The 26,164-nt window shown below is 53.4% G+C and overlaps 1 long non-coding RNA gene across 1 annotated transcript in view; it reads right to left on the bottom strand.

Annotated features, from left to right (window-relative positions):
* Positions 1-615: 615 nt before the first annotated feature.
* Positions 616-26,164, bottom strand: part of LOC131279403 (uncharacterized) — a 28,254-nt gene continuing 2,705 nt past the window's right edge. Inside the window, exons 2-6 of the long non-coding RNA XR_009186731.2 lie at positions 18,351-18,621; positions 11,489-11,629; positions 9,132-9,230; positions 8,125-8,243; positions 616-860 (exon numbers count right to left, since the gene is read on the bottom strand). This is a non-coding gene — a long non-coding RNA (uncharacterized lncRNA). The remainder of the gene's footprint in view (positions 861-8,124; positions 8,244-9,131; positions 9,231-11,488; positions 11,630-18,350; positions 18,622-26,164) is intronic.

The following is a 26,164-nucleotide window of genomic DNA, read 5'->3' as shown; positions in this document are numbered from 1 at the left end:
TGGGCGGCGGACCGGGCACCCCCCGCCCCGGCCGAGGCCCAGCGCCCTCGCGGCCAGGCGAAGAGCTGTGGGAGGAATTAAGGAACATGTTTGTAAAAACTGCACGCAGAGTAGTAGTCTAGAGGGGAAACCCCAAAACGTGGAGGTCGTGGCGTTGGGCTGTTGCGGTACAGGTGACTCCCACCCACCCCCGACGTGAACCTTCCATAACAGCATCTTACTTTGGTCAGGAAATCAGAGAAAACACACGGATTATAATGGGGAAAAACTGTCTCAAAGCACATGTTTTACCTTCTAAGCCAGGAGCTTCCCCTGGGCAGAAGTGAGGGGGGGTCCTGCCCCTGCGTGGACAAGGCTGGTGTGGGGATGTGTGTCCTCATGTACCCAGGGCTGCGCCCTGACCCCAGACCTGCCCCCTGACCCTGGACCTGCACCCTGACCCTGGGGCTGCACCCTGACCCCGGGGCTGCACCCTGACCCCAGACCTGCACCCTGACCCTGGACCTGCACCCTGACCCCAGACCTGCCCCCTGACCCTGGACCTGCACCCTGACCCTGGGGCTGCACCCTGACCCCAGACCTGCCCCCTGACCCTGGACCTGCACCCTGACCCCGGGGCTGCACCCTGACCCCGTGGAGCTGGTAGGTCTCCCTCTAGGAGGTAGTGCTGCAGCTGCATCCCCACGTGGGCTCCACTTATCCTGCATTTGTAAAAGCAAGAGCCTGGAAACCGCCCAACCACCCATCAGCGGGGTTTGGGCAGATAAACCTGGCACATCCACGCAGCCGGGAAACAGAATTGTAGAGAACGCTCTATCCACAGGCAGGAGATGGTCTTCGCCTTAGTTTGCTCCGCGCTCCTGTAACAAAGTAACAGGAAGTTCAGATCGAGGTGACAGCAGGCCACACGCCCCTGGGGCCCGTAGGGGTCTGGGATGGCTTGCCAGCAATCCACGGCATTTGTTGGCTGGTGGCATAACTCAGTTTCTGCCTCTATCACACGCTGTCTTGTCTGTCTGTGTCCCCCTTTTTACAAGGACCCCAGTTATACTGGATCAGGACCCACCCCAACCCAGGGTGGCCTCATCTCAACTGGTAACATCTTCAAAGACCCTATTTCCAGTAGGGTCATGTTCACGAGACTGGGGGCTAGGACTTCAATGTCTCTTTTGGGGGGTGCCACAGTACCTTTTGGGGGGTCACACATCTTTTTGGGGGAACATTGGTGCCCCTTTTTGGAGGAGCATATCTTTTGGGGGAAATGAATAAAGCCAGGGCCACACACTGAGCAGATGTATCTGAGCCGAGTGAGGGGCGACGGGGTTTCGGGGTGCTGCTGTGGGGTGGCAGCAGGCACAGCCCTGGGGGAGGACGGCCAGCCCGCATCCCAGGGTGACACGGGTGCCCCCCAGGAGCAGGAGAGGTGCAGACACCTGAGCTCCAGAAGACGTGGACTGGCTGCTCGGAGCACCTTTCTCCACGCAGCCCCTCATCCATCAACGGGGGACAGGGGAGCCCCGATGACAAAGCACCCAACAACAGCAGCATTTACCGTTATTTATCTTCAGCATTGGCATTCTGCGTATTGTGTGTCTTGGGGTAGGTCTAATTGGAATACACTGCACTTCCTGGACAAATATATTCATGTCTTTCATCAGAGTTGGGAAATCTGGGGCCATTATTTCCTCAAATACTCTTTTTCTTTCTTGTCTCTTTCCAGAACTCCCATAAAAATGAATGTTGGTGCACTTCGGGTTATCACTCAACTTCCTGAGCCCCTGCTCAAGTTTTTCCATTCTTTCTCTCTCTTCAGTTTTACTTTTTCTTTCCTCTATGTTGCTGATTCTTTCTTCCATGATTTCAAATCTCCTGTTGTATGCCTCTATTGTGTTTTTTATTTCACTTATTGTATCTTTCATTCCCATAAGCTCTGTTATTTTTTTATCCAAGATTTCAAAATTTCCTTCGTGCTCACTCACTGTCTTCTTTTTATTTCTCTTTCCCCTCCCTCACTCCTCCACCCTGAACTTTTTGTTGTCTGAGTCCATTCACTGTGTGATCTTCTGTGTCTCTTTCCTTTTTTTCTTTCTTGGTCTTCTCTTCTCATTTTCTCCTCTAGGCTTCACCGGGATTTGATCCTGGGGACCTCTGATGTGGGAGAGAGGTGCCCTGTTGCTTGTGCCACGTCAGTTACTGGTTTCTGTTGTGCTTGCCTTGACTCTCCCCTGCATCCCTCTTTTGTTGCATTGCCATCTTGCTGCGTCACTGCCCGCACAGGCCTAGCTCGCTGCGTGGGCCTGGCAGGCTTCCACCAGGAGGCCCCGGGTATCGAACCACCTCCTCCAATGTGGTAGACGGAAGCCCAGTTGCTTGAGCCACATCCGCTTCCCAAGTGTCTTCTTTTTTTTTTCAAAGATTCATTTATTTATTCCCCCCCCCCCCCGCAGCTTGTTCCTTTTCTTTCATTGGCTCTTCTCTGTGTCCATTTGCTGCAGTTTTTCAGTATCTGCTTGTCTCCCTTTTGTTGTGTCATCTTGCTGCACCAGCTCTCTGTGGTGCACAGGCTGGCAGCTCTCCACCACGCACAGGCCAGCTTTGCCTTTACAAGGAGGCCCCACCATATGGTAGACGGGAGCTCCGCTGATTGAGCCACAGCCGCTTCCCCCCAGTGTCTCCTTAATGTCTTTTATTTCTTTAGTCATGTTGTCCTTCAACTCCATGATTTGATTTAGGAGATCTAGGTGAACCTCATTAATCAGCTGTTTCAAGACCTGGAGCTTTGATTTGTATTTTTGCCTGACTCATATCTTCTTTTTCTTTATAAGGTTTGTAATTTTTTGCTTATGTCTAGGCATCTGATTCTGAAGCTGAGTATACTTTGATGTTCAATTTCTGTCCCTGGCCTAAGGATTTACTGTTAAGTGGCTGTGTGCCACCATGGTTCTTTGACTTTGGGTTCAACTTGTTCTAGATACTTAGGATTGTACCAGTTTAACTGCTCAAACCAGGGCTAAGGACCCATTATGGGGTGCAGGCCAGTTTCCAAGGGCCTTGGAGAGCCGGGCAGTAAGGGAGCCTGTTTGCCTCTTTTTTTTTCTTTTTCATGCACTTCTCAGGTGTGGCCAGCAGATGGAGCTCTTTGGCAGCCCTCTCAGCTCAGACCCCAGGTTCTAGGAGGGAAATGCATCTAGAGTAACTCTTCAGGCAGGTGGGTGGGGCAGAAGCAATGTCCTCAGGGCTGGCCAAGCCTCACCAACAAACTTTCTCAGAGGCTGTTCTCCACCGGGCCACCCCCTCCCTCCCTCTGCCTCCTCAGTAACCAGCCTGGGGCAGCAGGGAGGGTGTTTGGGAAGGCAAACTATCTTTAGGTCCCTGCCAGCTCTCAGTGCAAACAACTTCACAGCCCTACCCAGCCTGGAAGTGTGCGGCCCCTCCAGGGCCACAGACCCAGTTCCCTAACCAAAGTGCGAATTTCCTGCCGGCTGTATCCCTCCCCTTTCTTGGGGAAGAAGACCCCTGCAAGCCCCTCAGTGCACAGCCACTGCCCTCTGTTGACTGCTGTTTACTCCATAGGTGGGGGGATGGGTGTCCGCTGTGCTTCTGCAGCTCTTCTCGGGGGTTTGCAGCCAGCTGAGGCTCCTTCCCTTCACCCCTCTCTCTTCTGGGTGGTGCCTCCCCATCCCCTGGTGTCCTGAGCCCCAGAGCAGCCCTCCAGACAGTCCCCCCCACCCTCTACCTGTTTCACTGTCTTCTCTCTTTTTTTTTTTAAGATTTGTTTCTTTATCCTTGCCCCACCCCCCCATTGTCTGCTCTCTGTGTCCATTTGCTGTGTGTTCTCTGTGGCTGCCTGTATTCTCATTAGGCGGCTCTGGGAACTGATTCCAGGACCTTCCACAGTGGGAGAGAGGCGATCATTCGCTTGTGCCACCTCAGCTCCCTGTTCCGCTACGTCTCTTATTGTCTCTCCTCTGTGGCTCTTGTTGCATCATCTTGGTGCGCCAGCTCTCTGCATCGGCTGGCACTCCTGCACGGGGGGCACTCCCACGTGGGCTGGCACTCCATGTGGGCCAGCTTGCCCTCACCAGGAGGCCCTGGACATTGAACCCTGGACCTCCTATATGGTAGACGGGAGCCCAACTGCTTGAGCCACATCCATTTCTCCCCCGTCTTCTTCTTCTTCTTTTTTTTTTAAGATTTATTTATTTCTCTCCCCTTCCCCCGCCCCCCCCCCCCCCACCCCGGTTGTCTGCTTCTATTTGCTGTGTCTTCTTCTTTGCTTCTGTTGTTGTCAGCAGCATGGGAATCTGTTTCTTTTTGCTGCATCATCTTGCTGTGTCAGCTCTCCGTGTGTGCTGTGCCATTCCTGGGCAGGCTGCACTTTCTTTCGTGCTGGGCGGTTCTCCTTAGGGGCACACTCCTTTTGCGTGGGGCTCCCCTGCGCGGGGACACCCCTGCGTGGCACGGCACTCCTTGCGCGCATCAGCACTGCGCCTGGGCCAGCTCCACATGGGTCAAGGAGGCCCGGGGTTTGAACCGGGGACCTCCCATGTGGTAGACGGATGCCCTAACCACTGGGCCAAGTCTGCTTCCCTCCCCGTCTTCTAATCCTCCATCTCTCCCAAAGTTTCCCTGCTTTCAGTTATTTGGAGCATACACCTAGAAGTGGGGCTGCTGGTTCCTGTGGTAATTCTTTGTTTGACTTTTTGAGAAACTGCCAGACTGATTTCCACAGTGGCAGGCCCGTTTCCCATTGCCCCCAACAATGTACAAGTGTTCCTTTTCCCTCACACCCTTGCCATCACTTATTCTCCTCTCTTTAGAAATAATAATCGCCATTCTAGATGGTGTGAGGAGTATCTCCTTTTGAGCCAATACCTGACCTAGGGGCCGGGCATGCGAAAATCAGAGGGAAGGCGTTTCTGCATGGGGGGGCGGGGGCTGCCCGGGCGGGCCAGGCAGGGTGGCAGGGGTCCGCCGCCCAACCCCCGACCCCCCGGCCTTCCGCCACGATGTCCCGCCCCTCTGCCTCCACCTTGCTGCGACAGGGGGTGCTGGGGGTGGGTCCCGCAAACCAGGTCCCTGTCCCAGCTGCATCATGGACTGGGGGGTGGCCGGAACAACCTCCGTCCAATTCTGAGTCTCCCCTTCCCTGCGGGGACGACAGGGATTGTCCCGATAACGACACAGGACTTCCCCGGGGCGCGCAGCCCTAGGAGGAGGTTCTAGGTGTATCCCCACTTTAGGGAGGAAACCGAGGCCCAGGGACACGATGAGGAAGCGGCCGAGCCAGGGTCTGAGTTGGGCAGCTGGGCCCAGCGCTGGTGCATTTAACCGCTTGCTCTGCGTGGGGCCACGAGCCGTGCAAACACCGGTGGCTGCGTCAGCGGGCGCGTGGGCTGCCATCACGCTCCGCTTCTGCACTGAGTGTCGCAGCCCCGTCCTCCCAGCTGACCTGGCTGCAGCGCCCCCAGACAGGTGCTGGAGAGGTGGGGCAAGGCCCAGGGCTCGGGGCAGCTGGGCAGGGAGAAACCTGTCCATTCTGGAGAGAGCCTTCGCTCAGGGCTGTGCACAGAAAAGAAGCAAACAAGTGGCTCCCGGCCCCGTGGGGGAGAGGCTGGACCTCACTCCTAAGGGGACACGGAAATTCAAACCTTGCCCGGATACTACTTCTCTCCTGTAGAATCGCAAACAGACCAAAAGTCAATTAATCTGCTCTGTGGGTGAGGCTGGGGAGACGGACCCAGCCCCATATCACTGGTGGGAGTGTAAATTAGTACAACTCCTCAGGAGGGCAATTTGGCAACATCTACCAGAATTACACAGGCATAAACTTTTTGACTTAACAATTTCACTTCTGGGAGTTCTTCCTACAGCTGTACTTGACATGAGCAAAATTACTAATGTTCAAATTAGTTACTGTTTTGTTTTTAACAGCAAAAGATTGGAGCCAACCGTGTGTCCTGCAGTGGGGGGGGGCTGGTTACACAGGCTATGGAACATCCAGCCAATGGAATACTATGCAGCTGTGAAAAAGAACAAGGGGGCTCTGTACTAACTGTACAAACTGATACAGAAAGAATTCCAAAGCCGAGCTTTAGGCTGAAAAGTAAATGCAGGGCAGTGTGTTTAGCATGTTCCTTTTGGGTAAACAAATGGAGAAAATTAAGAATCTTCAACAGTCTTTGCATGCATGTCCATAAAGAGATTCCGGGAGAACACAGGAGAAACTAGAGAAAGCATTTTCAGATGGTGGGGTGGGAAACTGGCTCAATGGGGGGACAGATGTGAGAGGAAATGCCTTTTTTTTTTTTTGGTCCTTTCTGTTCTTTTATATTTTCTGGTTTTGAACCAGGTGACTGCAATGCCTATTCAGAAATTAAATAACAATAATAATTAAAAGTTTTCTTGCAGCCTCTCTTGGGTCTTGGGAAGGTTTTAGGGCAGACTTCCAATGCAAGGTGTTATCTTTGCTTTTCTTATTTAAAAATATACATCTATATTTTCTAATTGCTAAAGCGACACATGCTAATTTTCTCCATCTGGAAGGTGGGGATAACAGGAGGGTGTGGGAATTAAACGAGATGATCACGTTCCAGAACCAGACGCGGTGCCTGCACGGGCAAGAGCACGGAGCGTGCAGGGCAGCAGGAGCTGACCATTGTGAAAAATCAGAAAAGCACAAAGGGAAGAAAAAAAGTCATCCAAAAGGAAACAACCACTGATAATACTGGACCTATTTTCTTGCAGCACTTTTTTCTCAGACCGTTCTAACAACTGTTTACTGCGCTCCGACGATAGACTGAACTGTTTTGCAGTGCCGGGAGCCCCGTGGTGAGTGTACGAGTCAGCTTTTGCTATGGTAACAATCTCCAATCCCCAGCAGCTCACCAGAGAGGTTTTTTTTCATTCATTTTACACGATGGCTGCTCTGCTCCCCCCGCTTTCCGTTCTGGTTTGCTGAGCTGCCAAAAGTAATATACCAGAAACAGGTGGATTTTTACAGTGGGATTTATTAGCTTACAAGCCTAGTTCTGAGGCCTTGAAAATGTCCAAACGTAGACATCATCAGATGAAACCTCCTTCTGGAGACCGGCTGCCAGCAACCCCAGGCTCCTCCGCCACACGGCAAGGCACATGGCGGCGTCTCTGTGCTCTCCCTTCCCTTCCAGGTTGTGTTGCTTTCCGCTTCTTGCTCCCATGGCTTTCTCTGTCTAAATTTTATTCTCTTATAAAAGACCCACCCTGAATGAAGTGGGTCACATATTAAGGTAAGATCCTTCTCACCAGGAAGTTGATGTGGCTCAAGTGCTAAGACCCCCACCTACCATATGGAGGACCCGGGTTCCAGCCCTGGGCCTCCTGGTGAAAAAGAAGAGAAAGTGTGCCCGCAGGGTGAGCCAGTGCCCGCGCGGTGAGCCAGTGCCCGCAGGGTGAGCCAGTGCCTGCACGGTGAGCCGAGTGCCCGTGCGGTGAGCCGAGTGCCCATGTGGTGAGCTAGTGCCTGCACGGTGAGCCGAGTGCCCATGTGGCAAGCCAGTGCCTGCACGGTGAGCCGAGTGCCCGTGCGGTGAGCCAAATGCCCATGTGGTCAGCCGAGTGCCCACGTGAGTGCCCACATGGCGAGCCAAGTGCCCACATGGTGAGCCAGTGCCTGTGCAACTGAGTCATGTAGCAAGATGATGGCGCAACAAAAGAGAGACAAAGGGGAGAGTCAAGGTGAAGCACAGCAGAGACCAGGAACTGAGGTGGCGCAATGACAGGGAATCTCTCTCCACATCAGAGGTCTCCAGGATCAAATCCCGGTGGATTTCTAGAGGAGAAAGATGAGAAGACAGAAAGAGAAATAGATACAGAAGCTCACACAGCGAACGGACACAGACAGCAAAATCAGCAAGGCAGGGTGGGGGGAGGAAGGAAAAATAAATAAGAGTTTAAAATAAAAAAGCTCCTACCTACCACGGGTCCAGTCCCACAGGAACGGATTAACTGGTGTCCATACAACTTCAAACCCTCACTCCTTCCCCTTCCAGAACCCGGTTGGTGTGAGGACTGAGGCCTGTGTGGACCCACACAGCAGCTGAGACGAAACACACTCACATTCAAAGCCGAGTCACCTGCACCCACCTGCCACCTGCCGCGACAGGTCACGGGGCTGCTCCTCTCAGTGCTGCAGGGCAGCAGACTCTGGCCCCAGGGAGGCACGGCAAGGGGCACGGGTGACAAGGGTGGATTGTGCAATCCTCCTACAGGGAGGGGACAAGAGAACATGAGCAATACCTCGTTCTCACTCAGGGAGCGCAAACTAATAAATGCCCAGCATATTAGAAAAGAAAACACGGGCACGGTTTTACAAGCATTTTCCTGTGCCTTCAACAAATCCCTTACAACCATCATTTGCACGATATTCTGGTAGATGTGTTGTTTTTCATTGTTGTGTTGTTTTTATGCTCCCTCTTGTTGGAACCTATGATGGTTTCCAATCTTTGGGCATTTTAAGTAACTCTGATATCCACATCTCCTTGCTTTCCTTGAGGTCAATTCCTCGGAAAGGATCAAAGAAAAGGAATGTGTCTACGACTTCTGCAAAGCAGCTTTCTGAAAGGCTGTGCTAACTTACTTGTTCATTACAACATTTCAGAGTGCCCATCTTGCTACACGCTTGCCAGCACTGAATGTTATAATTAAAACAAACAAAACAAAACAAAAAGCTAAATTCCTGTGTGAAAATATTGATTTGGTTTAATTTGCCTTAAGATAGTTCCTGGTGAGAATAAACTTGGTTTTATATGCTTCGTGACCTTTTGTGAATTATCTGTGCCTGACCTTCATTCTTGGTTCTTTTGGGAGGTTGGTCTTTTTCATATTGATTCACGTGAGCTTTTTGCATATAAGTAACCCCTCACTTTTCATGTCTGTTCTGCTTTTCTCAGGTAGATCTGTGCCCTTTCGCTTTGTTTCTCATGGTGTTGGTGCATTGGGTTCTTGGGGCTGCCACAACCAATTCCCACAGATGTGCTGCCTGAAGACAGATGTGTATTCCCTCTGAGTTCTGAAGACCAGAAGTCTGGAATCAAGTGCCCGTAGGGCCTCCCTGCCTCGGCAGGTCCTAGAGGACCTGTGCTGGCTCCTACCAGTCTCTGGCGTTCCTGGTGGACTTTGGCTTGTGGCCGCGCGGCTCCATCTCCACGTGGCCTAACTCCCTGTGTGTCGGCATCGTCTCCTCTTCTCTCCTGTAAGGACATTTGTCACTGGGTTTAGGGCTCACCTCATGATCCTTAACTTACATTTACAAAGGCCCTTTTGTCAAAGAAGTTTCAAGAAAGAGGACGTGGACACATCCTTTTGGGAGCCACCGTTCCACCCAGCACAATGTGCAAACTCTATTTTTGAAAACATGGTCCAATTTTACCTAAACCTTTAAAAATCGCTCCCAACTCTTCTGCCTATTGCTCTTGGGTTGCCGGGAAACGGACTTTGGCCCAGTGGTTAGGGCGTCCGTCTACCATATGGGAGGTCCGCGGTTCAAACCCCGGGCCTCCTTGACCCGTGTGGAGCTGGCCATGCGCAGCGCTGATGCGCGCAAGGAGTGCCCTGCCACGCAGGGGTGTCCCCCGCGTGGGGGAGCCCCACGCGCAAGGAGTGCGCCCGTGAGGAAAGCCGCCCAGCGTAAAAAGAAAGAGCAGCCTGCCCAGGAATGGCGCCGCCCACACTTCCCGTGCCGCTGACGACAACAGAAGCGGACAAAAACAAGACGCAGCAAATAGACACCAAGAACAGACAACCAGGGGAGGGGGGAATTAAATAAATAAATAAAATCTTAAAAAAAAAAAAAAAAAAAAAAGAAACCCCTTGCCCACACCCATCCACAAATCTGACAAGTATTCACAGATACGGCATGACCTTCCTGGAAGCTGGAGCCAGGAGCCTGGACATCTGGGTCTACCACTCACTGTTGGCCTGCAGGCAACTCCCGTATCTTCTCCAGGTCTCAGTTTCTCCATGTGTTGAAAGGATGGAAATAGGGCAGCCTGCCTCCTCGGACACTTCTAGCTGGAGGTTTTAGGAGTGCCCCGTTGAGGCGCTGAGGGTCTCCTTCCTGCCTCTCCCCTCTGTGGCGCTTTGTTCTCCCTCAAGTCTTTCTTGACCTGACCTCTGTCCCTGAGGCCCAAGGTCCCCTTTGCCATGCTCAACCTCTGCACCACCTCAAAGGGCCAAAGCCCAGGTCACTCGCAGGCTGTGTCTCTTATCTCCATAGGCCCTGGGGCTTTATTCCAGCCTGGCTCATCCTTGAAATTCCTGTAAGAATGGTAGGAAGGGAAGCACTTGTGGCTCAAGCGATTGAGCTCCCACCTACCACGTGGGAGGTCCCAGGTTTGGTTCCTGATGCCTCCTAAAGAGGAAGAGCAAGACAGTGAGCTGACGCGATGGGTGGGTGTGGCAAGTTGATGCATCAAGATACCCAAGGATGGGAAGTGGACTTGGCCCAGTGGTTAGGGCGTCCGTCTACCACACGGGAGGTCCGCAGTTCAAACCCCGGGCCTCCTCAACCCGTGTGGAGCTGGCCCATGCACAGTGCTGATGCGCGCAAGGAGTGCCGTGCCACGCAGGGGTGTCCCCCATGTAGGGGAGCCCCACGTGCAAGGAGTGCACCCCGTAAGGAGAGCCGCCCAGCGTGAAGGAGGGAGCAGCCTGCCCAGGAATGGCGCCGCACACATGGAGAGCTGACGCAGCAAGATGACGTAATAAAAATAGACACAGAGTCCTGTGCTGCTGACAACAGCAGAAGCAGACAAAAAGAACATGCAGCAAATGGACACAAAGAACAGACAACTGGGGCGGGGGGGGGGAAGGGGAAAGAAATAAATCTTTTTTAAAAAGATACGCAAGGAGGAAAACATAACGACAGACACAACAATGGGAGCAGAGGTGACTCAAGCAATTAGGTGCCTGTCCCCCACATGGGAGGTCCTACATTTGGTTCCGGTGACTCCTAAAAGAAGACCAGCACACAGTAAACAAACATAGCAAATGCAAACAATAAGGGAATGGGGAAAAATAAAATCTTAAAAAAAAAAATAAAACTGTAGGAAAATACCCTCCAGGATTCAACGCCATTGGGACTTAACCTGCTGTTGTTCTGATGATAGCAGTTTTACTTGAGGTTGTTATTCAAAACCAAAGGCACTTCTGGTCACCAGTGACCAATTATCTTGCAAAATGGCAATTCTGCCTCTACAATCAATGTATATTTGCTTGTCAAAAGAGTCAGTGCAGAGGTTTATTGATCAGTGACTTCGTTCCTGGATGTACAGATATACATAAAACCTTCTGGAGAAATGGACGTCCCCAGCCAGGTGACCCCGGGGTCCGCTCCTGCGGCAGGTGCATGCTGAGTGCTGAGCCCAGAAGGTGGGGAGGGGACTGGGTTAGCATTTGGGGAGCACCCTTGTGTGCAGAGTCATCAGGTGATGTGGACTGAATCATGTACCTCAGTTTGGACGTGATCTTGGTCTTGGTCCACATTCTAGCGGGCATGGGCCCTTTTAAACAGGATCTCTTGAAGATGTGACTTCAGTTAAGGTGTGGCCCCACTGAAACAGGCTGGGCTTAAACCCAGAATCCTGGGGTCCTGTAAGCAAAGTGGAAGTCAGGCCGATAGAAGCCAGGGGAGCAGCCAGAAGCCGGGGGTCCATGGGAGCCGGAAGAGAAAGCCACTGCCAGGAGCACTGCCATGTGACAGAAAAGCCCAGGGCTGAGGACCTCTGGCCAGCCAGAGGACAGTGGCCCCAGGAGGAAGCCCGCCCCCGAGGCTCAGAAACCAGGAGCCAGTGAATCCCTATTGTTCAGCCAACCCACTGCGTGGTATTCGTTTTGGCAGCTGGGAAAGTAAAACATCTTAGGACTGGCCCACCTTGATGGTAGTCCCGTGGGGTGGGGTTAACAGATGAGCAGGCAAGCCCAAGAAGATAAGAGATGTGCCCTGATGCTCCAGGCATTAGCGGCAGGCCTTGAAGGTGAACCCAAGCCTAAAGATCGAAGTTGTCCCCTACCAGAGACAGCCCAGCTCTCCCCTTCTCTTGCTGACAGTCCCTCATCTAAGACTCAGCCCTGGCACATGACCCAGGCCTGGCCAATCACAGCACGCCTTCCCTTCCTCACAGCGATTGGTTCAGAGATGGACACATGACCTAAGTCAGCCAATGAGGCTCCATCCCAGCGTTTCTTCCACGGCCAAGGATGGGAAGAGCCCTCCTTTCCCTGGCATTACTGATCTTGGAGGAAGTTGGCCTGGGGCTGCTGGGAGCCACTGTTGCCTCCTTAGGAAGAGTCTGCCTGCGCATCTAGCCATCTCAGGTGGAAACAGAGCTGAAAGATAGGACAGAGACTCCAGAAAACCTCTCCTGAGCGCCTGGGTCCAGCCACTCCTGAAACTGCCCTGCTCGCTGGAGCTTCTATTGAATGGCTCAGTAATTCCCTTTCTGGCTTAAGCCAGCTTGAGTTAGAGTTTTATAAGTTGCAAGCAACAGTTCCTGAACAATTCACACTGCTGGAAGAAAGAACTAGTCTCTGCTTTTGAGTGCAGAAGAGACCAGTGTATAGCCTTGTGCAGGTCACTATCAGGAAATAATCCAGGGAGATTTTGCAGATCTGAACATTTCCCAGGACAGCCAGAGGACAGAAAAAGACAGAGGTAACAAACATCTGAAAGCAACCATAGAAACTGTGTGTGTGCGTGTAAAACAGAGAGAAAGCAAGCAAAAAAGCAAATGTGGCAAGATCTTGCAACTTTTCTTGTAGATCTGAAACTTTTCAAATTTCAAAACAAAATTCAAAAACAAATCTGCCGCCAATCCCATTTTAGCAAGCAGCGGGGAATGCTGGGGAGGCCCTGTACGAGGAGCCAAAGGGCAGCTGTCTGTGGGCTGCTCAGCCACACCCTGGCTGGGCAGCCTTGAGCATTGCCCCAGCTTCTTGGGGTGCAGCCTCTCACCCAGCGGCCTGGGTTACCAGGTAGGGCCTGGGCTCAGGGCCCACTGCCTCAGTTTCCATCTGGTCCCAGGGAGCAGAAGTGTGACCTCGGGCAGGTGACCTAGTGTCCCAGAGCCCAGTTTCCTCCTCTGTAAACTGCAGAGTCACAATTCTTACATCACAGGGGACTATAAGGACATCTGGGGGGCGGGGGTGGCCCCGTGAAATCCAGGTGCACGGAGGAAACCCAGTAACCGAGGAGAGGGCAAGAGGCTCCCTACCCTGGGTTGCTGGGAGGGACACGAGCTTGACGGCATGTCCAGGGCTTGGGCTGTGCTGCTTCTTGCTCCCCACTGTGGTCCAGACCTCACCTGGTGTCCTGAGCCTCCTGGCCCCGGGGCACGGGGTGGAGGAACCTGAGAGGGTCCAGGGAGGCTGCCTGGGGCAGTGTGTCAGCAACACAGCAGGGGAGGGGGGGCGGTGCGGGGGTGGGGGTGGGGGCGTCTGACCCACCCCCTCAGCAGCTCTTGGAGCCCGCCAGCTGCCTTCCTCACACCCAGGGCCCTGCCTTTATGCAACAAGATGGGGACAACCCCTTCCTACCCGGAAGCAAGGGGCAGAGCTAATGGGACCCTACACACGTCACTGAAAGCATCAACAGAAACCCCTTCTGTAACACCAAGGCAAAACAAAAGGATGGTCCGTTGTCATCAAACACCCTACCTTTGAGGACACGGAGGTAAATACTCAGGTGTGATATTTACATGCTCAGGTGCTACTCCAGGGTAAGCTCCTGGAAGTAGGATCCCGAGTCAAAGGGCAGGTGCATTTGTAATTTTCATAGATATTAACGGCCAAGGGCCGTCCCAGCAGCAGCACAGGAGCTGTTACCCACAGCCACACCCTACACAGTGCATTATCAAAGTGGCCGAGTTCTGCCGATTAGATAAGGCAGAGCACCCTGTGCTGGGGTCCTCCTGAGAGTTTGTCTGCAATTCTCTTATTATGAGCAAACTTGCTTTTTTTTTTCTCATATCTATGAGCTATTTGTATTAGGGTGGCTGTTAATTCTCCACTTACAGCATTTGGCCATTTATCTGTTGGGTGGTTGGTCTTTGCTTACTGATTTGTTGGAGCCCTTTATAAATGAAGGGAATTTGTCCTTTGTGATATGAATTGCAAAGTTTTTTTTCCTGCTTGTCACTTGTCTCTTTACTTAGTGGGACTTTTCGCCAGGCAGAGTTTTTTAGAACTAGATTTACCTATGTATATCTTTTGTACATATGAATGTATATATAAATACACACACAAATAGATGATGTGGCTCCTGGATTGTGTGCCATTGTGAAAAAGCCCTCTGCACTTGGAGTTCTTCAGAAAAAGGCAGTGTTTCATCTTCCTCCTTCCCATCTCCTAACCCTGGGCTTGGGGCCTCCTCCTCCAGGCAGCCTTCCTTGCTGTCCTGGGCAGGTGATACCTCCCTGGACCACACTGTGGTCATTTTCTGGTGTGAGGACCAGGTCAGGTACGTAATAGTCCCCAACAGAAGTTTGATAAATGAGTTACACCCACGAGGGGCACCTTCTGTCTGAACGAGCCAGGCCTTTCCAGGGATGTAGCTTTCTGGGACTCATGCAAACAATTTAGACAGAGCCTGCTGGAAAAAACCCAGAACCAAGGCAGGTGGGAGATGTTGCTAAGTGGAAAAAACCCTCTTTTGTGTTCATGTGGAGAATGACATGCTGCCTCTGGGGGTTCTAATGGGGATTGTGTCAAGTCCAATTTCTGGGCTGCATGGGGCCAGCTGAGTGCAAATTGGAACCTTGGGCCTGAGGGAGAGATGGGTGGGAGGACAGCCTGGCCTCGGCCACCTGCAGGTGTGGGGAGGGGCTGGGCGTGGTCAGAGCCCTCCCCAGACAGCAGTGTGAGCCCCCATCAGAGGGCCCCAGGTTCTGCTCCCCACACTTTTTTTTTTTTAAAGATTTAATTTCTCTCCCCTTCCCCCCACTCACTTGTCCGTTCTCTGTGTCTATTTTGCTGCGTGTTCTTCTTTGTCCACTTCTGTTGTTGTCATCAGCATGAGAATCTGTGTTTCTTTTTGTTGCATCACCTTGTGTCAGCTCTCCGTGTGGGCGGCACCATTCCTGGGCAGGCTGCACTTTCTTTTGCACTGGGCGGCTCTCCTTACGGGGCGCACTCCTTGCGCGTGGGGCTCCCCTACGCGGGGGACACCCCTACATGGCATGGCACTCCTTGCGTGCATCAGCACTGTGCATGGGCCAGCTCCACACGGGTCAAGGAGGCCCGGGGTTTGAACTGGGAACCTCCCATGTGGTAGACGGATGCCCTAACCACTGGGCCAAGTCTGCTTCCCTCTTTCTGGAAGAGGCTGCAGACCTCCCTCTGACGCTGTGGTCTTGAGCCCATCCCGGGACTGCCCTGTACTTCTTTATCCTCCCATAGAACACAGGCACCCTAGGGTGTGCCCTGCCTGGAGGATGCAATGGGCTTTCCTGTATCTGGCAGCTCTTCTCTCCATGGATGGGCTCTGCTGGCCGGGAGAGGGCAAGGAAGCCAGGGCTTCCCGCCGAGGCAGGAGTTTGCCACAGAGCCAAGGTGGGAGCAGTTTGACGAGCACGGGAGCCTAGGCAGCTCCAGCCATCCATCTTACCTACCCGTAATTCATGGCCGCCGGCTGGGCCAGCAGCAAGAACCAACCCTATGACTCCTGCCTGGGCTGCTAAAAGTTCCTCTTGGAGTCTTCCAGCAAATTTTGCTCACAGGAAGGTGGCTATATCCACTGCCCTCTTCAATGAGGAAACTGAAGTTCAGAAGAATTAACATGCCAGAGGTCATGCAGCAGGCAGGGGCAGTGCTGGAGTCTGAAGCAGATCTGAGGGCCTCCAGTAGAGCTGCTGAGCCTCCTCCTATGCGTCTCATCGCCTCTGCTATCAGTGCACCCCCTTTCCCAAAGGCACAGGGTAGGTGGAAGTTCAGAAAATGTGCTAAGCAGAAGCTGTCACTGGTAACATTTTGGTGTATCTCCTTCTGGGGTCCCCACCCTCTGCACCTTGTCTCCTAACATTTTCTTAAATCACTTTCCTTTGTCTTGATGGAACTCTGTAAGCAGCATCTAAATGGCTCGGTCTTGTTTGACTGTGTAAGAGTAACACGGTTTCCTTAAACGTTTTCCAGTTGCTGGCCTTTCAGGTCCTCTCTGAGGCTCACCATAAACAATCCTTAGTGGACATCCTTGTGCCTCACGCTCTACGGCCCTGGCCATTTCATTAGCGGGGTTTCCAGAACTGGGGCGTGTGCAGGAGCAAGTAGGCTGGGATTGGGGCTGTGTGGGTGCTCAGATTGGAGTGCTAGCTCTGAAGGGTGCAGGGTGACCCCTTTTTCGGGAGGCCCCGAAGCAGCAGGATGTGGCGCTCGCTAAGTCCTGCTGCTCAGAGGGTGCTGGCTGGAACCGGAAACAGGAAAAAGGTGCCTCCCTCCCCCTCCTTCCCATCTCCTGCAGCACCTCCACTGGCAACCAGCCAGCTGGGGGCCCTGGCAAAAGGGGACTGCAGACTTGCACCCCTGAGCCCCAGAGGGGGGACCAAGGGCGGGCATGGCCTGAGGGACGTGGCGGGGGAGCAGGCATGGAGCTCCGCTGCCCTGCAGAGATGCAGGGCTGAGAGAGAGCGGGGGTCGGCAGAGGTCGCAGAGGGTCCAAGAGCAGGTGCCCCCTCTGGGCTGCACCCCCCATCTGAGGACGTGGTGAGGATGAGAGGATCTATTCCTATGGCACAGCGACCAGGAAGGTCAGCACACTTGAGTATCCCGTCAGTGTTGGCTATTATTATTGTTATTTCAGCAGCAGCACTTAATTGATCTCTCTGGGATCCCACCACTAACTGGGCTCAGTGACCCACCCCCCCACCCCCATTTCGGACTGCTACTATTTTCTCAAGATCCCTGGCTCAAATTCCTGGTGGGAGGAACGGACTGGGAGTGGTCTAATCAGCTGAGCTGGAGGTGGGCTGATGGCTCCCAAAGTCATCTACATCTCAGGTCATTCTGGGGACCGCAGCACACAGGGAGCACAAGAAAAATAAACCCAACCAAATGGGATATGTAATTCTGTATTTCATGTGAGCCTAGCTGCATAAAATTAAACAATAACTCCATGCATGGGAAGAAAGATGTGAATGATGGTGCACTTACTGGATGAAAGCTTGGGGAGAGTTGCATGCATGCTGACAGATGTGTGCCCTCCTGAGGGGAGCCCAGCGGAAACCACATCTGGGTGGTGATGCAGAGAACAATCTAAGACCATTTTATTTTCCTGCTTTATGGATTTTCTCTAATGAGAATGTGCTCTTGAAAATCAATACATACATCCACACAATAGAATATTATTCGTCAATAAAAAGGAAGGAAGTACGGGCACAGCGTGGATGAGCCGTAAAACCATGATGCTGCGAGAAAGAAGCCAGTCACAAAAGGCCACATACTGGATGAGTCCATTTATAGGAAATGTCCAGACTGGGCTAATCTGTAGAGATAGAAAATAAATTAAAGAATGGATGTTGCTCAATGGTTTGAGCGCCAGCGTCCCATTTACAAGGTCCTGGGTTCATCTCCAGGTACTTCATAAAAATAAATAAACAAACAAATACTGTGTATTAAAAAAAAAAGAAAGCAAATTATTGGTTTGCCAGGGCCATTGGGGAGGGGGAAATTGGGCATAATTACTAATGCGATTTCTTTTTAGGGCAATGAAAATGTTCTGGAATTTGATATTGGTGGCACTCAACCTTGTGACTATAGTAAAAAAACCTCTGAATTGTTCACTTTAAAAGAATTTTATGGGGGAAGTGGCTTTGGCCCAATGGATAGGGCGTCCGCTTACCACATGGGAGGTCCACGGTTCAAACCCCAGGCCTCCTTGACCCGTGTGGAGCTGGCCCATGCGCAGTGCTGATGCGCACAAGGAGTGCCGTGCAGTGCAGGGGTGTCCCCCACATAGGGGAGCCCCAAGCGCAAGGAGTGTGCCCCGTAAGGAGAGCCGCCCAGAGCGAATGAAAGTGCAGCCTATCCAGGAATGGCACCGCACACACGGAGAGCTGACACAGCAAGATGACGCAACAAAAAGAGACACAGATTCCCAGTGCCGCTGACAAGAACACAAATGGACACAGAAGAACACACAGCGAATGGACACAGAGAGGAATGGGAAAGAAATAAAAAATAATAAAATAAAAAAAGAATTTTATGGTAGGTGAATTACATCTCAATAAAGCCCTTATGTAAAAAAAATTCATACACGCTTTTTAAATTTGAGAGTAAAGGCAACATCACATCATCTTTTGAATTATAAAGAAGGAAAATGGCACCTGTTCTTCCCAGTTGCTGGTCCTGCCGAGGGGCCCCCGCAGCAGGAAGGAGGCAGGCCCGCGCTGAACTGATGACCTTCCCCAAAGGCCCCCTCTGGAACTCCTGCCTTCGCTGACCCGCCTTCTTGGCCCACCTCTCCAGGGCTGCGCGTGGCTGTCACCTCGGGACAGGCCCGTGGGGCCCACGGCGGAGGCAGGTGAGCGCCGAGAAAGGAGAGCCGTGCACGCAGCGGAAGACTCGGCAGACCACACGGCCGGATCCCGCGAGACCCTGGAACGAGAATCTCATTTGGAACGAGAATCTCACTTGGAATGAAAATCCAGACCCGGGTCAAGGGGAAGCCCTGGGTAGCCTCAAAAGGCCTCACCATTGGCCTCCTGAGAAATGACAGGTGCGACAGCCAATCAGAATAGCAAACAGCTGGGGCCCCACCCCCAACTTTATAAAGGGGGAGGAGCAAACCCTTTAAAAAGCCCTGACGTGGGGTCCCAGGCACACAAGTCACCTTGCATTTCTCTTGTGGTTGGTGTCTTGGCATGGACCATGTACTTTTCTCGTTTCCTTGTTTCTTAATGAACTCTTCACTCCCTTACCTACCCTGTGGTGTGGCCTTAAATTCTTTTAAGTGACATAAGCCAAGAACCTAGAAGCCCGGAACCCAGAGGCATCGGGTAACCCAGGGAGGACCTCTCAGGTTAGCCACCTGGAGCAGGCAGCCCAGGCTGGGTTAGCTTGACCCCAGGAAGGCTACACCCTGCTGACGCAAAATCCTGACACTTTCCGGGGCTTGCAACATGACCGAGCCCTTCACGCTCCACATTCTGTGCCCTGAGATAAGCCAAAAATAGGTGTCACCCTGGCAGGTTCTTGTCCCCAAATAATAACACTTAGCATGTTTCCAACCAGCCACAACTCCTGAATACCACAGCTTCGTCCAGGATTTTGGCCAGGCCCCATTCGAGGATTTGCAGTGGCCATTGAGAACTGGGCTGATTTCCCACCATGTCTGGACCAGACCAACTCAGTAGCCATGGTGATTTGGGAATTCAACCTTGAAATCCTAGTATGTTTTTTTCAGGAGGCTTCAGAAACCGAACCTGGGACCTCCCGTGTGGGAGGCAGGTGCCCGGCCGCTCGAGCCACATCAGCTCCCAGTCCTGGTATGTTTAGTCTTTGGTGAGCCGGGCCCTCCCGAAAGCGCCGTCTTTTCTGGATGCCCTGTCTCTGAGTCGACGTTAGACCCCAGATTTGCACCAACAGACAGGCCTGTGGGCACAGAAAGTTGGTTGCTGCATGTGGCCTGCCCCTACCCAATCTGGACAGATGGCAGCCTGCCATCAGCCTGGGGCCCGCAAAGCCTTCCTGCGCCTGTACTTCTAGGACCAAGGTTCGAGGGATTCTGTAAATAGTGGGTGCTCTGTGGCTACTGCTGGGGACTGAGCCTTCCCAGAGGGCTGGAGCAGCGCTGCCCAACCCTCACCTCATCCTGTGCCCTCTCGGTCATTGGAGCTGGCTGGCCTGACCCACCTTCAAAGCCACAGAAAGGGGGTCTCGGTGGGTGGGACCCAAGGTGCTTCCCACAGTGGTGGACTCTGTCCCTCGGTGGGCCACTTGGGAGCTGGGGATGCAGAGTTTAATAGGGCAAGATTTGGGGGCCTGGAAAATTGAATTCACATCTTCATCCCTGTTGGAGAAATGAGCAGTCTGAAAAAGCTTGGAGTGGGAAACTGCTCCAGGAACCCAGCACAACCAGGTGATTCCTCCAAAGTGTCAAGAGGTCAACCTTCCCCACGGATGGGTTTCCCACACATGCACATTCACTCAGGCAGCATTTATTGAGCACCAACCATGTACCAGGACCTTTGGTCTTAGGTGGTGCTTCTCAGCCTTACCTCTAGTTTAGAATCACCTAGAAGCTTTCTTTTCTTTCTTTCAAAGATTTAGTTTTATTTTTTTATTCCCCCACCCTTGTTGTTTGCACTTGCTTTCTGCTCTCTGTGTCCATTTGCTGTGAGTTCTTTTGTGTCTGCTTGTCTTCTTCTCATCTCTTTAGGAGGCACTGGGAACGAATCGCGGGACTTTCTGGTGTAGGAGGGAGGCACTCAATTGCTGGAGCCACCGCATCTCCCTGGGCTGCTGCATCTTTCACTTTCTCTCCTCTGTGTCTCCCGTTGTTGCATCGTCTTGCTGCATCAGCTCTCCCTGGTGTGGGCTGTCAGCTCTCCAAGGCATGGACCAGCTTGCCTTCACCAGGAGGCCCCAGAAATCGAACCCAGGGCCTCCCATATGGTAGACGGGAGCCCAATTGCTTGAGCCACATCCACCTCCCAACCTGGAAGCTTTCACGCACACTGGGCCCTGCCGCAGACGCAATGAGTCAGCAGGTCTAGAGGTGGGGCCCAGGCGGCCACACTTTTTTTTTTTTAAGATTTATTTTTTAATTTTAAAATTTATTTCCGCCCCCCATTGTCTGCTCTCTGTGTCCATTCGTTGTGTGTTCTTCTGTGTTCGCTTGCATTCTTGTCAGCAGCACTGGGGATCTGTGTCTCTTTTTGTTGCATCATCTACAGCATCTGCTCTCCATGTGTGTGGCGCCACTCCTGGGCAGGCTGTGCCTTTTTTGCACAGGGCGGCTCTCCTTACGGGGCGCACTTCTTGCGCGTGGGGCTCCCCTACGTGGGGGACACCCCTGCATGGCCGGGCACTCCTTGTGCACATCAGCACTGCACGTGGACTAGCTCATTACATGGGCTAGGAGGCCCTGGGTTTGAACCCTGGACCTCCCATATGGTAGGCGGACGCCCTATCAGTTGAGCCAAATCCGCTTCCCCATCCATACTGTTTTTAAAGCCTCAGATGATTCCAAAGCCAGCCAAGGAGAAGGAGCCCCGGGCTGGAGGGGGAGCAAGAAAGGGCGGTGGGTGTGGTAACGGTGAGTCTTACTTTTGTCTCTTCAAGGTAGTGATGGCTGGGACAAGGAAGACGAGAGAGGAGCCAGGTCAGAGCTCACCGGAGTCAGGAGGCAGGATGCTGCCCTGCACACATGTCCTGGGCTTTTCCGTAATTAATTTTTTTTCATCTTAATTACGGTAACACATACATAACATTAAACATCTCACTTTCATTACACATATATATAAAATTCAGTGGTGTTAATTACAATTACAATGTTGTGCCAGTGTCACTGCCATTCATGACCGAACTTTTCCACCCATCAAACAGAAACTCTGTGCCCATTAAGCAGTAACTCCCCACTCCATCCTGTGCTCTCCCTCCCCGAGTGACCTCTAATCTACTTCCTGTCTCTATGAATTTGCATATTCTAGTTATTTCTTGTCAGTCAGCTCATACAACATCTGTCCCTTGGGCTTATTCCACTCAAACTCAAGTTTCATCCGTGTTGGCGCGTGTATCAGAACTTCATTCTCTTTGACAGCTGCATAGCATTCCAATGTATGCATACATCTGTGCTTAAAATTTCATTTATTTAAACTGTATTTTCTGCCCTACCGGAAATGAATATCTGCCACCCTCACCCACCCCTATCAGGATCTCAAAGACATTCCTGCATAATAAAGTATTTACTTAGAAAGTGGGCAGGGTAGCTTTCCTGCTTTCAGGCCTCTCTTTAGGATACTTCTGATGGAAGCCCCATTACTGTAAGGAAGTGAGTGCTGTCACCCGTCCATCGAGCCGTGACAACGTACTCAGCACTCACCCTGTAACCCTCTGCCGTTGTCTGCCAGGGCTGCTAGGACAAACACCACGCCACAGGGGCGGCTAGGACAAACACCACGCCACGGCTTGGCTTGAACAATGAGCGCCTGTCACCTCGCACTGGAGACCAGAAGTCCGAATCCAAGGTGTCGGCAGGGCCAGGCGTCCTCCCGCGGAGGGCTGCGTCTGGTGCTGGGGTCCTCCCCCACCGGCAGTCCCTCTCCTCTCTGGCTTCTGCTGGGTTCTGGTTTCTCCCGGCAGTGTCCAAGTGTCCTCTCTTCATAACACCTCCAGTTGTCGGGATTCAGACCCACCTTGATTGAATTTGGCCACACCTTAACCAACAAGGTCTTTGAAAAGTCCTGTCCACAGATGGGCTCGCGCCCACAGGAAGGCAGAGTAGGACTGAAGGGTCTTACATGGGGGGGTGGGATTCAGCCCCCAACACCCGCCTACAGCGGGAGTGCCAGACCCTCTGCACCTGCCCAAGGGGAGCTCCCAGTCCAGCTGGGGAGGGGCCCATGCTCGTGGGCGCGGCAGAGGGCGGGCTTGGAGGTGCCGTCCAGGACAGCAGGCGCCGGTGGCCCCCTATCCCCAGCCACCCCTCAGACCTCAGCTCTCTGACCCACCCCGCCCCCGGCACCCGCCTCCACCCCGTGTTGTTCCTCCCAGAGCAAGCTTCCCCCATCTCCACGCCTCTGGGGTCTCTTCTCGGTTATCTTCCCAGTCTGCCCGTCTAAAGTGGTAGCCCACCCCCTCCCCGCTGCCCTGCTCTCCTGGCACTCCCACCCCTGCCTGCTCTGCCTGCCCCCTCCCCTGCGAGAAGCGCCTGGAGGAGAAGCTTCTGGGCTTTGCTTCTGCTTTCACCCGGTGTTTGTTGAGTGACTGCGTGAGAGAGTGAGTGCAGCTGAGGGAATGCCCCGAAAGGAGAGCAGTCAGAGGCCAGCTTCCTGGCAGGTGTGGCCTCAGGGGCTTTGGAGAGGCCACTCCTGGGCTGTGCTCTGAGAGTGAGAGCGGGGAAGGGGTGAGGCCAGAGGGCCTTGGCTGCCCGAGCCAATCAGAGGCTGACCCAGTCCACGGAGGCTCTGGCAATTGGGTTCCTTAGAACTGGCTAGCTGCGGTGGGTGGGCCGATGTAGGGCAGAGGCGGTGGGGTCAGCCTGCCACCCTCCATCAACCGGGCCCTCCCGCTCTCCGGTGCACGCTCACGACCTGCCCTCTGCTCACCCAGTCACTCAACAAACGCCTGCTGGCCCCGCCGGAGGCGCAGGGGAGCACCTGCTGAGCACCTGCTGTATGCCAAGTCTACTGTCTCTGCCTCAGCCGTGAGCAACTGATGGCGCTGTCTGTCCTGTGACCTGCTGGGTCCCAGCACCTGCACAGAACAGGTGTCCTGGGTGTTTGACGTGTGCCCATGGGTCTCATCAGCCCAGGGCACCCAGGCGGCCTGGACTTGGGGGAAACCCGTCTGAGCCAGGGTACGCTGGTCCTGCAGGTGCCAAGTCTCACCTGTACAACGTGGGCGACTGTGCCTGCTTGGACCAACAGCTTCTAAGCAGGCATGTCCGAGGATCAAAGAGAGACGCTGTCCTGACGAGCCAGGGCTGTGCAGTTTGCAAAGTGCTCTTCACAGCCCCCGCTCAGGAGAGCCTGGAAACAACCAGCAAAGCAGACGGGCAACGTGGTGGGTGCAACTGGGTTCCCCCAAAGCCCCAACCCCGGGTGCTGTGACTGTGATTCTAATGGGCATAAGGTCTTGGAAGGTGTGATTAGTTAAGGTGAGGCCAAAACTGGGTTAGTTCAAAGTTTTAGTTTCCTAGGCAGCTTAAGGCAGACACCCTGAAATGGTTTGGCTTAAGCAGTGGGAATTGATTAGCTTACAGTCTGAGGCCAAGAAAATGTCCACATCAAGGCGACGCGCTCCCTGCAGACTAGCTGCGGCGCTCCTGGGCTCCTCTGCCCCATGGAGGCACACGGGGCGCCTGCTGCTCTCCCCTTCTCTTCCGGGTTTCCCTGACTTCAGTCCCTTGCTTTCTCTCCCTCTCTCTGTATTCAACCTGTGTCTAGAGGACTCCAGTAAGAGGGTGAAGACTCTGCCTGAGGACGTGGCCACCTTAACTGAAGTAGCCTTGTCTAGAGGCCCCACTCACAAAGAGTTGGCACCCCCAGGAATGCACTAAACCAAGAACGCGTCTTTCCGGGTCCACGCAGCTTCGGCTCACCACGTCCAGTATGACAGCTGCACTCATAGGACACAGAGGCTCAGAAACTTAGGGAGAAGGCCCCGTGAAGACAGGTTGCAGTGACACGTCAGCAAACCCGGGAGGCCGAGGCTGGCTGGCAAACCACCGGAAGCAGCTTGATATGGTTATGAACTCCAAAAATAGAGATTGGATTATGTCTGTGATCTGGTCTGTACCTGGGTGTGACTGAGTTAGGATTAGGGCTTTGATTGGGCCACGCCATTAGGGCATTGAGTCACCGCCCCTTGGTGGGTGGGGAGTCACAGATAAAAGGCATGGCAAAGGACAGAGTTGAGGGTTCTTAATGTTGGAGTTTGATGCTGAAGTCTTAAGCTGGAGCCCCAGGAAGTCAGCACGCAGAGGAAAGAGAAGCCAGCCCCAGGAAGAGAGGAATCCTGAGCCCAGAGAGAAGCAAGATCCTGGAAGGGAGGAACCCAGGAAGCCTGAACCCTGGCAGACATCAGCAGCCATCTTCCTCCAACATGTAGAAATAGACTTTGGTGAGAGAAGGAACTTATGCTTTATGGCCTGGTATCTGTAAGCTCCTACTCCAAATAAAAACCAATTTCTGGTATTTTGCATCAGCACCCCTTTGGCTGCCAAATCAGCACCGGAAGCAGGTGAGAGGCCTGGCCAGATTCTCCTGTAGCTTTCAGAGGGAGCATGGGCCCTGCCAACACCTTGATTTCAGACATCCAGTCTCCAGAACTGTGGGAGAATAAACTGCTGTTTTCTTTTTCTTTTCAAGCCACCCACTTTGTGGTTCTTTGTTACACAGCCCTAGCAAACTGATACAGGCAGTGATCTCCCTCCCCATCTTAGAGTCAAGGCAATGGAGGCTCAGGACCATCAGGTGGCCTGGCTAAGGTCACGCAGTGAATTAGGGACAGATGGCTGTCAAAGGCCCTGGCTTCCAAGGCCTGTCCACCTTCCTAGGTCCCAGGATCTGCTGCGGAGCCCAGCCCAAGACTCCCCGCAAGGAAGCCTGTCCCCATCCATTAGGCACGCAGCTGTGGACTCTAATGTTCAGGGGTGGCAGAGGGAGTGGGCGCTCTGTTGCGGTAGGTGTGTAAGTAAGGCTACCTGACTGCCTGTGAGAAACGCCGTCGGGAATTCACCTGTCAGGGCCCTTGGCTCAGAGAGCACACAGGCCTCACACAGGGACAGGCTCTCCCCTTGCCCCTGTGCCCAGAGGTGCACCCACCGACGTGTGGGTGCAGCCATCCTGCTCTATGCCCTCTAGGAGCTGGGAGTGGGCAGATGCTGGGGAAGGGGGAGGACATGATGGCCAGGTGTCTGCCATCCCTAGCCAGGCCCAATGGCCACAGGCCTGTAGGTGGGCCTGGCATGCTTCTGTCTCAGGACATCCCTTCTGGGGTTTTCTTTGGACAGGCCTGGATGTGCCCATCAGGGACAGGCTCGGGGACTCAGGGTGCCCTTCCCGAAATCATGAGTCCAAGCAATTGGCTGCCGCAGGAGTGGCACAAGTCCAGGATGACGACACCCATTCCGCAGGTGGAGAAACTGAGGCTCAGCCAGGGCAGGGACTGGCCTGAGGCCCCGCAGGTAGCGAGGGGTGGCTGGGGGTGGGGGGAGACTTTAGTGTCCGCAGAGCACGTGGAAAGATCCGCATCCACCCCGCCTGGGAGGCCCGGTTCCCTGTCTGGCTTTGAGGACTCCCCTGGGCTTGCCCGGCTCGCGTCTGCCGTTCTGCCCATCCCTTCCCTGGGGTGGGGCTGGGGCAGTTGAACCTTGGACACGACGCATGTCTCGTAAGGTGGAGATGAGGGCGAAATAATATAAATCAACAGGTGCGTGCCAAATGGGTAGCACACTGGGGTGTGCTGGTCCATC

Source organism: Dasypus novemcinctus, chromosome 8 (genome assembly GCF_030445035.2).
Source record: "Dasypus novemcinctus isolate mDasNov1 chromosome 8, mDasNov1.1.hap2, whole genome shotgun sequence".
NCBI lineage: Eukaryota > Metazoa > Chordata > Mammalia > Cingulata > Dasypodidae > Dasypus > Dasypus novemcinctus.
The sequence above is the reverse complement of the archived record's forward strand: the minus strand, read 5'-3'. Positions and strand labels throughout refer to the sequence as shown.